Source organism: Vombatus ursinus, unplaced genomic scaffold (assembly GCF_900497805.2).
Source record: "Vombatus ursinus unplaced genomic scaffold, bare-nosed wombat genome assembly UNPS02014791.1, whole genome shotgun sequence".
Lineage (NCBI taxonomy): Eukaryota > Metazoa > Chordata > Mammalia > Diprotodontia > Vombatidae > Vombatus > Vombatus ursinus.
In genome coordinates this window covers 72,775,933-72,790,782 of record NW_020954569.1, presented here as the reverse complement: position 1 = coordinate 72,790,782, position 14,850 = coordinate 72,775,933, and positions in this window count along the sequence as shown.

Below are 14,850 nucleotides of genomic sequence, written 5' to 3'. Positions count from 1 at the left end.
AGAGGAATTAGTTGGAAATAAGTCATCTGGGAGGAAAATATATATTAAAAACACAGATTATTTTTGTGAGAACAAATTTCAAATGTTTGCAGTAGTAACAGCCAGGGAAAGTTGTTTTGTAATTTAATTTCCAGCTACGAAGGTGCAATTTAAAACCTGACAACTATCCATAAACTTCATAAAAGGACTTTTGGACAGCAAAGGGTAGTAAAGGAGAGAAAGAGGGAGAAAAATCACAGAGTTTTTCGCCTCAGTAGTGAATTAATCTCCTGAATTACTTTCTTGCCTTGGAGGGCTATAACTCTTCTCTCCAGTGGAGTTTGTGATTTGTTTTTAATCTCCCCTCCCCCTTAAAAATTGTTGGTTTTGAGAGCATTTAATTTGAAGTATTGGGGATGTCTGCCATCTTCTCATTATTAGATTGAGTTGTCTCTCTGTACAATCACTTTGTTGACAGCACAATTTACATGCCAACACAGGGAGAATAAGAAAACATTGATATTTCAAACTCTATTTGTGGTCTTTTACCCAAAGGACTTTCTTGTAAATGTTTCTATAATAGTTTCATTTGGCCAAGAGACAAAGATGAGGGGTAGCCAGGCCACAAAGGTTATCATTTTTTTTTTGGACGATTTCTTCTGATGTGTTTTCTGATTAAAATTTGAGGGGAAAATGTCACTCAGATGAGACATTTAGTTCTATGAGATACAGAGTGAACTCAGAATTTGAGTAATCATTCAAATAATTTCCAAGTTCCTGGTGAGCAGGAAAATTTGTTCATACTCACAAAGGCATAGGTACCCTCCCTTTGTCAGAATGTAGAGGAAAACTAGGATTAGACAATATCTTTACAATAGGCTGCTGTTGTCAGACACCTTTCCCATTGCCAGATTTCTGAAGCATCCAAGGGCCATTTTCACATGACTCTAGGCTCTCACCAACACTTCTTTCCAGAACCTTCCTGCCATCTCTTAAAATCCTAGTTTGAGCTAATGCCTACTGCCTTTAATCTGTTGGCCTTATTTGTACTTTCAGGATTCTGGCAGGAAAGGTCATTTGCCAGCTGCCCATAGAAGGAGCAAACTCAGGTCCTGTGAGTTCAGTGGCAACATTCCTTACAAATGTTGTAATCTTTTAGGAAAGTAGTAAAGGAAGTAAAATTTCCTTTTTTTCCCCCTAATACCTTCTCATTCCCCTATTAGGACTTCCTCCTTTTTTGCTGAGGTTAATTATCTCATATTGCCTCTTATCTCCCAGATCCTCACACCATTTCCATATGTACTAAGAGTCTTTTCTAACTCCCTCTTTCTCATCAAATACAGTTCTTTGTCTTCTGTTCTCTTTCTTCAGGGTGACTGACAAACCAATCTAAGAAATTGCTTTGAACTAAAATGTTAATGATTGATAGTGACTTCATTTATTTTTCCTTCCAGAAAACATTTGTATCCTCCACAAGTATCTTCAGCATCTTTAGTCTATAGGAAAGAGTGATATGGAAAGCTGTGTAAAGTCAATGTCATATGTCTTTGGGGTGGTTAGATGGGGTATAGTGAGATTTTAGGGGCCCTTCCAACAACACTGTATAAGCAGCTGCCCCCCTCAGCCTATCAGACCCTTCTCCTGCATGACACATGCAATGAATCTCAGTCTGGTATAAGGTCAGTTGTCTGGGTGAACAGTTTTGCTCTTGACCTTTAAAGAGAGGACCCTTGTGACCCTCATTAATGAAAAGAACCTAAAATGCTCATCATCACAAAGGGCCTAGGGCATGAAACACATTCTTTCTCCGGGCTAGAGAATCCACTTGGGTGATGACATTTAAAATCTATCTCTGCAAGCCTTGGCAAGGCAAAATGTTGCTGTTAATTTATTAGGTGCCATTATGAGCATAGCTTATTTCCTTGTCACATTTAGGGATGGAGTGGCTCAGTATTTATTGAATATGGGTTCATCTGAATTAGCTGTTTACTAGACAATGTTATTTGGAAGATATCTGGAGATGGGAATGCAGTGGGGAGGCAGAATAAAAGTGGTAGAGAAGGGGGATGTAGAGCGTACACTGGCTTCAAAGTCAGAAAAACGGGATTTGAATCTTGGCTCTACCATGTTATATATTTGTGACCTTAGGCAGGCCACTTAAATTCTCTAGGCCTCATCTATAAGATAGGGTCAATACTCCTTGGCACTCCATGCCTGAGAAGGTTGTGTTGAAGTACAAGTGAAATGATGTAAAGGGAGGGATGTAAAACCCTTCCCACCATGTCAGCTCTCATTTCTGTCATTTTCTGTAACACCCAGACCTCTTGGGGGCTAAACAGGGAAGCAGGGATGAGCTGGATTGAGTCATCCTTCACATCTTTGCTATGAAAAAATCACCAAACAGTGCTGGAATCGGTTACTTTGAAAATCAAAGCAACAACAGCCCACTGGGCAGGCAGCTTAGCAGCTTTCTAGGGCTAAGGGACACAAAGAAAATGACATTTGGAATTGTAAACAGCCATTAAATTAATTTCCCTTGCGATGAAATCGAATGAAGAGAGATCAAGAGAGTGACAAATCTTTTGGGGGGATGGAAGGAAAAATAACTACAGTTTCATTGTGATGTTCCCTTTGAGATTCATTTTTACACAGCTTCTTCAAAAGGATGTAGGTTAGAGATGTTTCCAAATTATTTTATTTTCCTGGATATCACCTTTAATAGTAATCTGCGGAGTGACTGAAGGGCAAAAGCAGGCTCACCCTGTTCCATTTTCTGTCAGCCTAAATTCTTGACTCAGACACAGGACATGCAGTTAGAGCTTTCACCTTGGGCAAGAAAACAGTCACTGTAGTAAAGGAAGTATTTGTAATGTAATATGGTTTCCAGTTACCTCTAGAACAAAATGCAAACTCTTCTGCTTGGCATCCAAAGCCCTGAAGAACTGGATGGCAGTTTTCCTTCACAGGCTTTTTGTTTTTTTATGGTGAGGCCATTGGGGTTAAGTGACTTGCCCAGAGTCACACAGCTAGTGAGTATTATGTGTCTGAGGCTAGATTTGAAGTCAGATCTTCCTGACTTCAGGGCCGGTACTCTATCCACTGTGCCATCTAGCTGCCCCTACAGGCTTTTTACACGTCACTCTCCTTAACACAACTCAGCCAAACTGGCCTTACTTATACGACACTCCATCTCCTGTCTCTGGGCTTTTATGCAGACTGTCCACTAGTGCCTGGAATGTATCATCTGTTTGCCTTCTAGAACTCTAGCTTCTTTCAAAGTTTAGGTCAAATTTCACCTTTTAAATATTCCTTTTTTTTAGTTTTTCCCTAGTTGCTAGTGCCTTCTTACTCCCCACTTTGCCAAAATTACTTTATATTCAAGAAACACTGTATTTAAGATTATACTGGTCTCCCCAATGCCTGAAAGCCAGGTGTGTTCCATTTTACCCCTCTCTCAGAGTTCTCTGGTACCCTTAAGGGGGTTAGGAGGTGTTGAGTCTCTCTATGATTGTTTCAAGTACCCATTGATTATATGCCAATAATTTTATGGGTGCCTTGCACCCCATTTCCATTTAACCCCTTAACAGTCATTTATTTTTTACAAAATACAAAAAAATTTACAAAAATTTTACAAAAAAATTTACAATTTTTTTTACAAATTTTACAAAATTTATAAAAATTTTTAAATTTACAAATTTTACAAAAATTTTACAAAGTATTACAAAGTTTTTACAAAACTTAAGATTTATTTTTACAAAGGAACATTTACTTCATAAGTAGACCAAGAACAGACATACAAACACAAGGGAGGAGGGGTGCATAATCTCTACCATCCCAGTTTCCAAGGAGGGGAGAGGATTAGGTTCATAACTTAACTCAGTTCTTCAATAGCAAATTCCCAGCAAGCACCAAGTCCAAAGTCCTACGGAATTGTGTCTTGGCACCCCAGCTTCTCAGGACTATTCCTACCCTCATGGTAGGAGAGTGCAAGATGTCTTCTCTCAGAAGCAAGTTCTTTCTATGTACCACATAGTTGCCTCCATCTCAGGTGATCTGGGCATGTGCAAAGCTTAGTTACATTTATATAAATTTACTTAGCATATAACTCATATTTCCTTACATTTTATATGTTTTCCCCCCAATGTAATGTAGCTATTTTAAGCGAAAGTATTGTTTTTGTATCTCCAGAGCCTAGTAACTTTGAGGTTCCACATCGTACCCATTAGATTGACTAACATGACCAAAAAGGAAAATGATAAATGCTGGAAGGGGTGTGGAAAAAATAAGTACATTAATGTTGGTACAGCTGTGAATTGGTCCAACTATTTGGGAGAACAGTTTGGAACTACACCCAAAGGGCTACAAAACAATGTACACTTTTTTGACCCAGCAACACCAGCACTAACTTTACGCCCCAAAGAAATCAAAGAAAAGAGGACCTATATATACAAAGATATTTATAGCAGCTCTTTTTTCACATGTGTTGGCAAAGAATTGGAAATTGAGGAAATGTCCATCAATTGGCGAATGGCAGAAGAAGTTGTGGCATATGATTGTGATGGAATACTATTGTACCATAAGAAATGATGGACAGTATAGTTTCAGAAAAACCTGGGAAGACATGAACTCATGCAAAGTGAAATAAGCAGAACCAGGAAAACATTGTATGTAGTAATAGCAGTATTGTAACAATGTTAAACTATGAAAGACTTAGCTACTTCGATTAAGACAATAATGCAAAATAATTCCAAAGGACTCAGGATGAAAACTGTTATCTACCTCTAGATAGAGAACTGTTGGAATCTAAATGTATATGAAACACACTTTTTCATTTTCTTTATGTTTCCTTAATTATTATTTTTTTTTACAACAGGGCTAATATGGGAATATGCTTTTCATGATTTCACATATATAATTGATATCATATTGCTTGCCTTCTCAATGGGTGGGGGGCTGGAGAGAGGGAGAGAATTTGGAACCCAAAAATTAAAAAAAATGAATGTTAAAAAAAATAAGTAGATGCTAATATTATATTCCCATTCTGATGAGGAAACACAGAGGTACATGACTTGCCCAGGGTCACACAGCTAGTGTTTGAGGCTATATTTGAACTTTATGTCTTCAAGTCTTCCTGACTCCAGGTCTAGCTCTCCACCCATTGAACCATCAGCTGTTTCAAATTAACAAACCCTACAAATCAGGGCTTGATTATTTTCTTGTTTGTCTATACTTAAGAAAGTGATAAAGTAATGGTTAAAAATGCAGCTTAAACTTAAAAGTATGTTGTAAATATATTTTTCTAAGAGCCAATTGTTAAACACTTACCAGCATCCCTCTGGATGTAAGGGACATTAGACATGTTTACCTTCCCACCCTCATTTACAAATGGAATATAAAACAAGGTCCAGAGGGGTGACAGTTCTGGAATCTCCAAATGGAACATCCTCTCTCTTTTCCCATCTTCACTTGTCAAAATCTTAGTCATTCTCCCAGGCTCTGCTCAAATACATACATTAGGTGAGGGATTGGACTATATTATTTGGGTTCCTTAGAACTCATATTCCACAATAGACTTTATTATACTACACTGTAATGAAATATTTATTAAGAAAGTTGGGAGGGTGGAAATTCTAAGATAAGTCCTCATTTCTAAAATGAGGGGGTAGTCACTTCTAGCTTTAAATCTATGATCCTTTTGTAAAGATTATTTTATTAGCTGTGTGGGGATGGATTAGGAAGAATTAGGCTAGATGATGGGTAGAAACCACTTAAAAGTCTCTTCTGTGATTTCTCCTTCTAATTGGTCATGGTCCCTAAGGCTTTCTTCTTCTCCCACTTTATTTCTAATTCTCTTCATAGTGCTTGTTAAATCTGTTCTTAAGCTAGAGTTATTTGCATATTCATCTTATCACCTTTAGTATATTATAAACTCTTTGTGTCCAGGGTCTATGTTTTTCTCAGTAGTACACGGTGGGGGTACATAGGAGACATCCAAGAAAAAAAAAACACATTTCTAGAATTGAATTAAAATAGATTGACCTGTTTATCTAGTCACAATAAAGTTTCCTAAAATACCAGGAACTTAAAAGTCAATTGAATTAAAAATTAAAAGGGCAAATAAGAAAATAATTAAAAAGTTAAGAAAAATGCTATTTTAGGGAATGATGCAATCCACCCAAAGCAGGCTATTGCTTCCCATGTCAGAAGAGGCAGGGGGTGTGGCTACGAGGCAGAGTACTCTTAGAAAAGCTGATATAATGGTAAAAGGTCATTTGTTAGTGTTTATGTTTGATGATGCCTCCTTCATAATTCCAGACTAGGGTTTACTAATAAGATATGAATGCTTTCATGTTACTGATTATCACTTCCCCTGGGATCTGATAAAGGGATTGGTTAGATTTCCACTATCTTATTCTTACAACAGAGCTTCTTTCCATGTAACTTCACAAGGCCTTGGCGAACTGTCGTTTTACACTATGTAGGAAGGGGTAGGAAATTAGACAATTCTGTTTTACCATTTCAATATTTCTCACAACCCAGCCCTACTTACCTGTCCAGATTCATCTTCTTTTCCTCAGCATGGATCTTCTGTTCATATAAGGTCAGATTACTCTATATTTCCTACTCTATCTTATCATTCCAAACTCCATTTTGGTCCATTTCACTTTTCCTGATTATACTACTCTCCCCAAATCTTCTCCCTTTATAGAATTCCTATCAATTCTTCAAGGTCCAGGTGAAGTCTCACTTCCTTTAAGAAGTCTTCTTAAACAAATCCAAACCACACCAATCTCTCCAGACTCTAACAGAAAAATGTTGAATAACTTCAGATATTCGTTTTTTTTCTCTTTAATCATATTGGAAGATGCTTAAAGACAGAGATCACAACACACTTTCAATTGTGTTCCTAAAAGGTGCTCAATAAAGTTTTGTTTATTTGTCAATGGTACAGTCACAGGCTTTTCAGAGATACAATGGGACCCAAGACACTTAGTCCAACTTTCTTATTTTACAGATAAAGAAACTGAAGCCAGAGAGGCCATATTCCTAGAGTCATGTAGCTAGTTAGAGATATAGCTGGGGCTAGAATCCATGTTCCTTTGAATTCTACTGATTGATGAGTGCTATCTTCTCTAAAGCACTGCTCCTCCCCTCTGTGCACACTGGAAGCAAACAGGAGTTTGAATTGCTTCTGTTTGGGGTAGGGCCCAAACATACCTGGCAGCTTAATATAGGTCAACTAAACATCCAAGAAAACAATTGCAATTTTAGGCTATGTAAAAAGAGTCATAGCATCCAGGAGAAAACCATGGATTTTTTTTTAAATATTAAAGAGACAAGGAGAGAAAAGTTGGGACTAGGGGTAGGGAGATGTTCAGCTTGAAACAGAAGGACATAATATGGTGTGTATTGCATATGACTCATATGGAGAAATGGGTCAATTTGCAAATTACTCTCCCTAACTAAAAATTGGAAGACAGGATTCACATACAAAGATAAATTGATTGAGAACTTAACATATGATAATATTAAAGAGGAAGGGTAAAAACCACTTTTATTGAGGTAAAAAACATCAAGCTTAAAGATAAGTGATTTTTTAAAATTGCTGACAATAAAAACTAGGGAAATTAATTTTTAAAAATAGTTTTTATTTAATTATGAAGCCCGACTATTTTATTAACTTAATTGCTTTTGAATTCAGTTGTTTTGGAATCCAGTGAAACTGTTTTTCAAATTACCTTTATTGTTTTTTATACATTTAATCAAATTGTTTCCTGTACCTTGACAACTACCATCTACCACATGGAAATGCTTTATTTTCTGCACACAGATTCTCAAGCATCTAAAACATTAAAATGTAGTAGTAAATGGGAAGCATCTGTACTGGGGGAAAAAAAGCTAATCTCAGAGTCAGGGTAAGACCTGAGATCAAGTCCTGAATATAAAACTTATATTCTAGCAGTGAGACCATAGGCAACTCACTTCAACCCTTACTGCCCAGCCAAATCTGGAAGACTGGACAGTTACTGATATGCATTACCAGAAGTTTCCTTAAGGGGTGGTTTTCATTCTATCATTAATGCACCTTTCCTTTTTTCCACCAAAATTCTTTGTTCCCTGCCTCCAAATTCCCCTTTCCCAAAACACACTCATATTCTCTGAACCCTGGAGGTCTTCACAAAGCAGGTTGTTTGCTTGTGAGAATGTTTGCTAGATAAAGTTACCATTTCATTTTCTTTATTGAACTGTGCTTTCTCCCATTTCCTCTCAATTTCTATTATTGCTTTTATTTTTCAGTTTTACCATTTAAAGATGTTTGTTATATAGAAGTGGTTGGGAAGATTTGATGATTTGGTGTCTTTGAAGAAAGGATACTCTCAAAATCCAAGACAAACAGAAAACAGTTTGGAAACTTTTTCTGAATTTTAGTCATCATCTGCCATGTAGATGACTACTTCTGTGCAATTTTTCCCAGTGATAAGAGGATTGAATGCAGCTGTGAGCAGCTAGGTAGTGTAGGATACAGAGTAATAGCTGGGCCTAGAGAATCCTGCCTATCTCATCGGGCTTTGGATAAGTCATTAAACTTCTTTAAGCCTCAATTTTCTTATCTTTAAAATAGGGACAATAATAGCACCCATTTTCCAAGATTGCAAGATAAAATTATGTACATAGATATTTGTATATGATTTTTCAAACCTTAAAAATGCTATATAAATATTAGTAATCATATCGTTATTATTATCATTATTATGGATCAGAACAAAAGCTCTATAGCTAAATCTACTGGACACTGCAACACTGTTTAATCCCCTCTTGGATGTATTCCAAGTTCTGTCTCCAAGACGATGCAAATCTGACACAAGAGCTCAGAAAAACAGAGATTCTCAGGAGGCTCCTGACTACCCTTATAGAGGTATATTAGCTAGGGCCACTCATAATACCACCAGGCAATAAAGGAAAGGACACCCTGTACTATTACAATTGAGCTGCTGCCAGCTTGGCATTGCCTTACTCCTCCCCCATACTTATTCATATCTCACAATGTGAATTGCGTAGGATTTGGCCCAATCTGACAAGGTATACCAACACTGAAAGGGATGCCAGAGTGGCTTAAAATAATACTGAATCTGGCTAAGATCCCTAAAACCCACTCATCTATAGTATGCAATTCAACTCAACTCCTCCATCTAGTACTTGGGGTTAACTGTCCTTTTTTTCCCACGTGCAAATGAGCCAAAGGGACCAAAGCTAAAGACAGTGCTAAAACAAAGGGTATATGCCCTCTTTCTATCTCCAGGATACGGGCCTAATTTTGTCTTGTTTTGCTTTATTTTTGAAAACTTTTCCAAAGTAAGGATGTTTTTGCTCTATGATTTTTTTGTTTTTGCTCTGCTTTCCAAACTATCAGCTCAATTTATTCCAGCCAGAGAAACTGAATATTCCAAACTTTCATTGTCAGCAGGAGTCCATTTCCCCCCAATATTCTGTTCTTCTGTTAGTTTAAGAACCAACAAAGGGGAAGAATAATCCTCTGCATTGTTAACAGATACTCTGCAGACAAAGGCCATATTCCTCTAGAGAAGTCACTTCTCATGTGGGGACTATTGGATGTTCAGTGGTCAGGGGAACCTAGCCAATCTGCCAGGTGCAGCTTCCAACCATGCCTCTGAATTGATAGACTTGCCTAGATTTATTTTCTGAGTTTTCTAATTTTGGTTGGGGAGCAATTGTTTGAATCATTCAAACTTGCTGTGCCCAGACCCATTTCCAGATGCTGAAAGCTCCCAGCCAGCCCTTCCCTTGTGCAGTTTTGAGACAGAGCTTAGAGTTGTCATTAGTAATGCTATATAATAAGACCATTAGGAATCTTGGCACCAAGCTCTGATACATTTTCAGTGTCACTGGAAGAAGATTTATTTGATCTTCTGCAGGGCTGCCTGAGCTCTGCATCTTATTGGAGGAGGGAGAAATGAGTGCTGTGAAGTGTGGTGGGTCTGGGGGTACTTCTCTAACAGGATGTTCACAGGGTCCATTAGCTTTGTGAGAGACTTGAAAACTACGAAGACACACCAGGATCTACTTTTCTTAAGGTGGTAACATGATCTTTCATTTATTTTAGCAGGTAGCTAGACAGAGAAGAGGAGGGAATTGTAGGTTATTATGTATTGTGTTTTAAGGCTTTTTTTTTCTGTTATAGACTTAGGCTAGGAGGGAATTTTAGAAAATCAAACCCATAGAGAAGGGAACACGGGATTTATAAATATGAGGCAAGAAGGTGGGTAGAGCAGTTATATGTTGTTAATTGGTCTGAAGTGTTTCTGTCACCTCAGCTGTGTGGGTTAAGGTTGCCTAGGAAAGAAGGAAACATCAAGGCATTGATAGATTCAAAAAAGAGGATCATGAGGCCCAAGCCTTTAAATTCTAGGTCTTAAAGAATGGATGGAATTTTGTAGATAGAGAAATAAAAAGGGTTCCCTGTCAAGAAGTCAAGACTTCATGTGAATGGCACTGGAAGGTATTGCATCTGACTTGTGAATTTGCTTTAGGCCAATGACACCAAACTCCAATAGAAATGGGGGCCACTAAACCATGCATAAGGATCCCTGTGGGAGCATATTGACTTCAAAAACCACATATTGACATTATGCCCTATTGTATTTTTTGTTAAATATTTCACAATTAAATTGTAATATTGTTCTGGACATACTTGTGAGAGTTGTGGGCTGCTTGTGTGTTTGACACCTCTGCTTTAGGGAAGCTAGCCTCCATAGAGATAACAGATCAGGGGTAAGAGAGAGACACAACTATCAAGCCAAGAGCCACTGAGATCTCTAGGAGGTGGAAGAAGGAAAGTTGAAGTTCAAGGGAAGACTCTTTAGTGCCTAGACAAAGAAGAGTCTTTATTCATGGAACCAAAGGGCAAAGATTATACTTCAATAGACTGATAAACAGTGAGATTATTAGGGGGGCATTTTCCAGATTCTTGCTACTTCTAAGACCCAAAGTCCAAGTAACCTTACTGGGGGAAACAGAAATGTCAATTCCATTCAACAAATGCTTATGTATCTACTCTACTATAGAATCAGAGGGATACTGTAGGTATAGTTTGTTCAGATTTCAGCTAAGTATTTTGCAAAGTCTCTAATGATACTCTAAAATGGGAGCTACATAGCTGGTTGGATTTGGAAGTGGTTGAATGGCCAGACTCAAAGATTAGCCATTAATAGTTCAATGTCCACTTAGAAGGAAGCTTCTAATAAAAGCCAAAAGGAAACCTCTATCTCTAAGGGAAGCCTTCTGAGATGTGTACTTGGTCCTGTACTTTTTGACATTTTTATCAGTGACTTAGAAAAAGCGATGGGTGGCCTACTTACTAAATTCGTAGGTGACATCTGGGAAGGACAGCTAACACATTGGTAACAAAACCAATATTGAAAATTATTGTAAAAGACTAGAACATTGGACTCAATGTAATAAAATAAAATTTAATATACATAAATAAAAAAATCACTTAGATTAAAAAATAAATTTCACTAATATAGAGACAACATTCCATCTAAAAAAATCTGGCTCATTTTAGTATACTGCAATATCGATAGGAATCAACAATCTGATATGGTGGCCAAAGAAACTAAAATGATGACAGGGTACATTAAGAGAAATGTCATGTCCAGAATCATAAAGGAGTTGATACTTTTGTATTCCACCCCAGTCAGATCACATCTGGAATATTGTTAAGTTTTGGGCACTGTAGATTAGGAAATACATTAATAAGTTGGAAAGCATCCAGAGAAGGGTGGATAGGATAGTGTTGTGGGCCAAGGCTGACTTAGCTTGCTTTGATGGTTTAGGCTTGGGATTGGGATAAAATGGGACACCAATAGGCCTTACAATATTTAATGAAAGGAGTTTATTAAACAATAGCATTCAATAGATATTTGGTAAGTATCTTTTATTGGTTAGACGGATGTGGCTCCTCTCATTTCCACAGGGAGATTAAACCATCCAGGAGGGTATATTGACTCACATGGCAGCAAGGAGTCCAACAAGGCTGAGGAGTACCAACTCCCCATGAGTTGGGCTTCTTGGGCCTTACTCCTTACCAAGACTAACCCCTTTACTTGTTCAGTGATCCCATTCCATCCCATCTTCCCTAACAGACTGTCCCCTCTGTTAGCCCCACTCTTCCACTCATTTTCAATTTCTCTTTCTCTACTAGCTCATTCCTATTGCCTAAAAGCATGTCCATGTCTCCTTGTCCTTTGAAAAACCCCTCAATTGGCTCTTGTATCCCTGTTATCATCCTTTATCTCTTCTACCCTCTGTAGCCAAACCCTTTCAAAAAGCTGTCCAATAGGTGTCTCCACTTTTCTCTCTTTCTTCTTAACTCTTCACAATCTGACTTCTGACCTTATTCCACCAAAACTGCTCTCCAAAGTACTAGTTATCTCTTAGCTGCCAAATCCAATGGCTTTTTCTTAATCATTCTCCTTGATCTCTCTGAGGCCTTTGAATCTGTTTATCCCTCTCTCCTCCTTGATACTTCTTTTCTCTAGGATACCATAGATGTTCTTCAGGATTCTGTCCTGTGGCCTTTTCTCTTCTCCTTCAATTCTTCTTTACTTGGTGATAGAGATGGATTTAACTACCATCTCTGTGCTGATGATTCTCAAGTGCATATTTCCTGTCCCACTCTCGGCTGACCTTCAATCTCATATCTCCTACTTCTTTTCAGATATCTCAAACTTTATGTCCAGGAGACATCTTAAACTCAATACGTCCAAAACACAACTTATCATCTTCCCTCTTAAACTTTGGCCTTTCTACCTTCCCTACTGTGGAGGGCAATGCCAATCTCCCCAGTCGCTCAGGTTCATAACCTAGGAGTCATTGTAGATTCCTCACTATCTCTCACCCCACATATTCTAACTGTTACCAAGACATGCTGATTTCATCTTTCCAACATCTCTCGAATATGCCCCACTGCTCTCCTTTGATACTGCCACCGTTCTAGCACAGGTCTTCATCACATCACAGCTTGAGTAGTGCAAAAGACTTCTGGTGGGAATGCCTGCCTTAAGTTTCTCTCCAATCCATTCTCTTTTCAGTCACTAAAGTGATTTTTCTTAAATGTAGGTCTGATCATGTAACCACCTTCCTCAAATTCCAGTAGCTTCCCATTGCCTCTAGGACCAAATACAAAATGTGCTGTTTGATATTCAAAGCCCTTTATAACCTAGCCCCCACCAACCTTTCCAGTCTTATTATACTTTACTCCTGGACACATACTCTTTCATCCAGTGACACTGGCCTGCTGGATGTTCAATGAACAAAAAACTCCATTTCTTGGCTCCAGACATTTTTTCTAGCTACCAGCAATGCTTAGAATGCTCTCGCTTCACTATAACTACACACCTCCTTGACTTTCTTTTGAGTCCCAACTAAAATCCCACCTTCTTCAGTAAGCCTCATCCAACCTCTCTTAATTCCACTGCTTTCCCTCTGTTAATTATTTCTTATTTATTCTGTATATGGCTTGATTTGTATATATTTGTTTGCATGTTGCCTCCCCTATTAGACTGTAAGCTCCTTGAAGGCAAGCACTATCTTTCCTCTCTTTTTGTACCCCTAGGAGTTAGTATACTGCCTGGTACATAATAGGTGCTTAATAAATGTTTACTTATTGATTGATTTTTCAAAATGTTTTATTAACATTCTCTTTTTTTATATTACTGCCACTTTCCACTGACTCTTTGCCCCACCCTATCCCCAGTGAAACCCTCTTTTGTAACAAGTAAGTCTGAAAATAGCAATTAGGTGGTATCATTTAGTGCCTTATACTGCCAAAGAATGATTTAAGCTCTGAGTTGAAAGAGTCATAGACCCAAAGATTTAGAGTTAGAAGGGACTTTAGAGGCCATTGCACAAAAACCTGCTTTCTCCTGCCCTTTTTACAAATGAGGTTCTTCTTTCCTTTCCTTCTTTCTTCCTTTTTTCCTTCCTTCTTCTATCTCTTCTTTCTCTTTCTTTCTTTCTACCATCTTTTTCTTTCTTTTTTGTTCCTTCCTTCCTTCTCCCTCCAATCTTCATTCTATCTCTTTCTCTCTACCTTCCTTTCTTCTTTTCTTCCTTCCTTCCTTTCTTTTTTATTTCCTTCTTTCTTTCCTTCTTTTCTTCCTTCTTTTCTTTCCTTCCTTTCTTCCTTCTCTTCTTTCCTTCCTTTCTTTTCTTTCTTACTTCCTTTTTTCCTTCCTTCCTTCCTTCCTTCCTTCCTTCCTTCCTTCCTTCCTTCCTCTCTCTCTCTCTCTCTCTCTCTCTCTCTCTCTCTCTCTCTCTCTCTTTCTCTCTCTCTCAATGAACTCAAACATATTTAGGATCACTGAGCTGGAATGGATCTTTGAGAACATCTAAGTCCAGTTTGCTTATTTTACAGAGGAGGACAATAAAGCCCAGGGAGAGGAAGTGAGACAGGGCAAGTAGCAGGGATAGGATTCAAATCCAAGTCTATAACTCTTAAATTCCCGGCTCTTTTTGCTATATTCCCCTGCGTTACAGCTCTGCTGAAGTTGTGTCTTAATAAGTGAGAAAGATTCATTGCTATAATAAATTTTCTTTAAAAAAAAAAAGGTGGGGGACTTATTAGCAAATCCCTGGAGACAGGCTCTTGTTTTGTGGTTTAAGTGATAGAAAGGTGCACTTTCAGGTTTACTTCCTCGCAGCTTTTATGAAAGCTATAATCTGTAAAATGTGTCACTCTAAACAAACTGGAGTGTTCATTTGTTTGGATGTTGATAAATGAGCCTGAGAAGGTGACATAGTTTTGAAAGTTGTTTTGTTGCTTTAACCACACTCAGAATTCTCTTAACT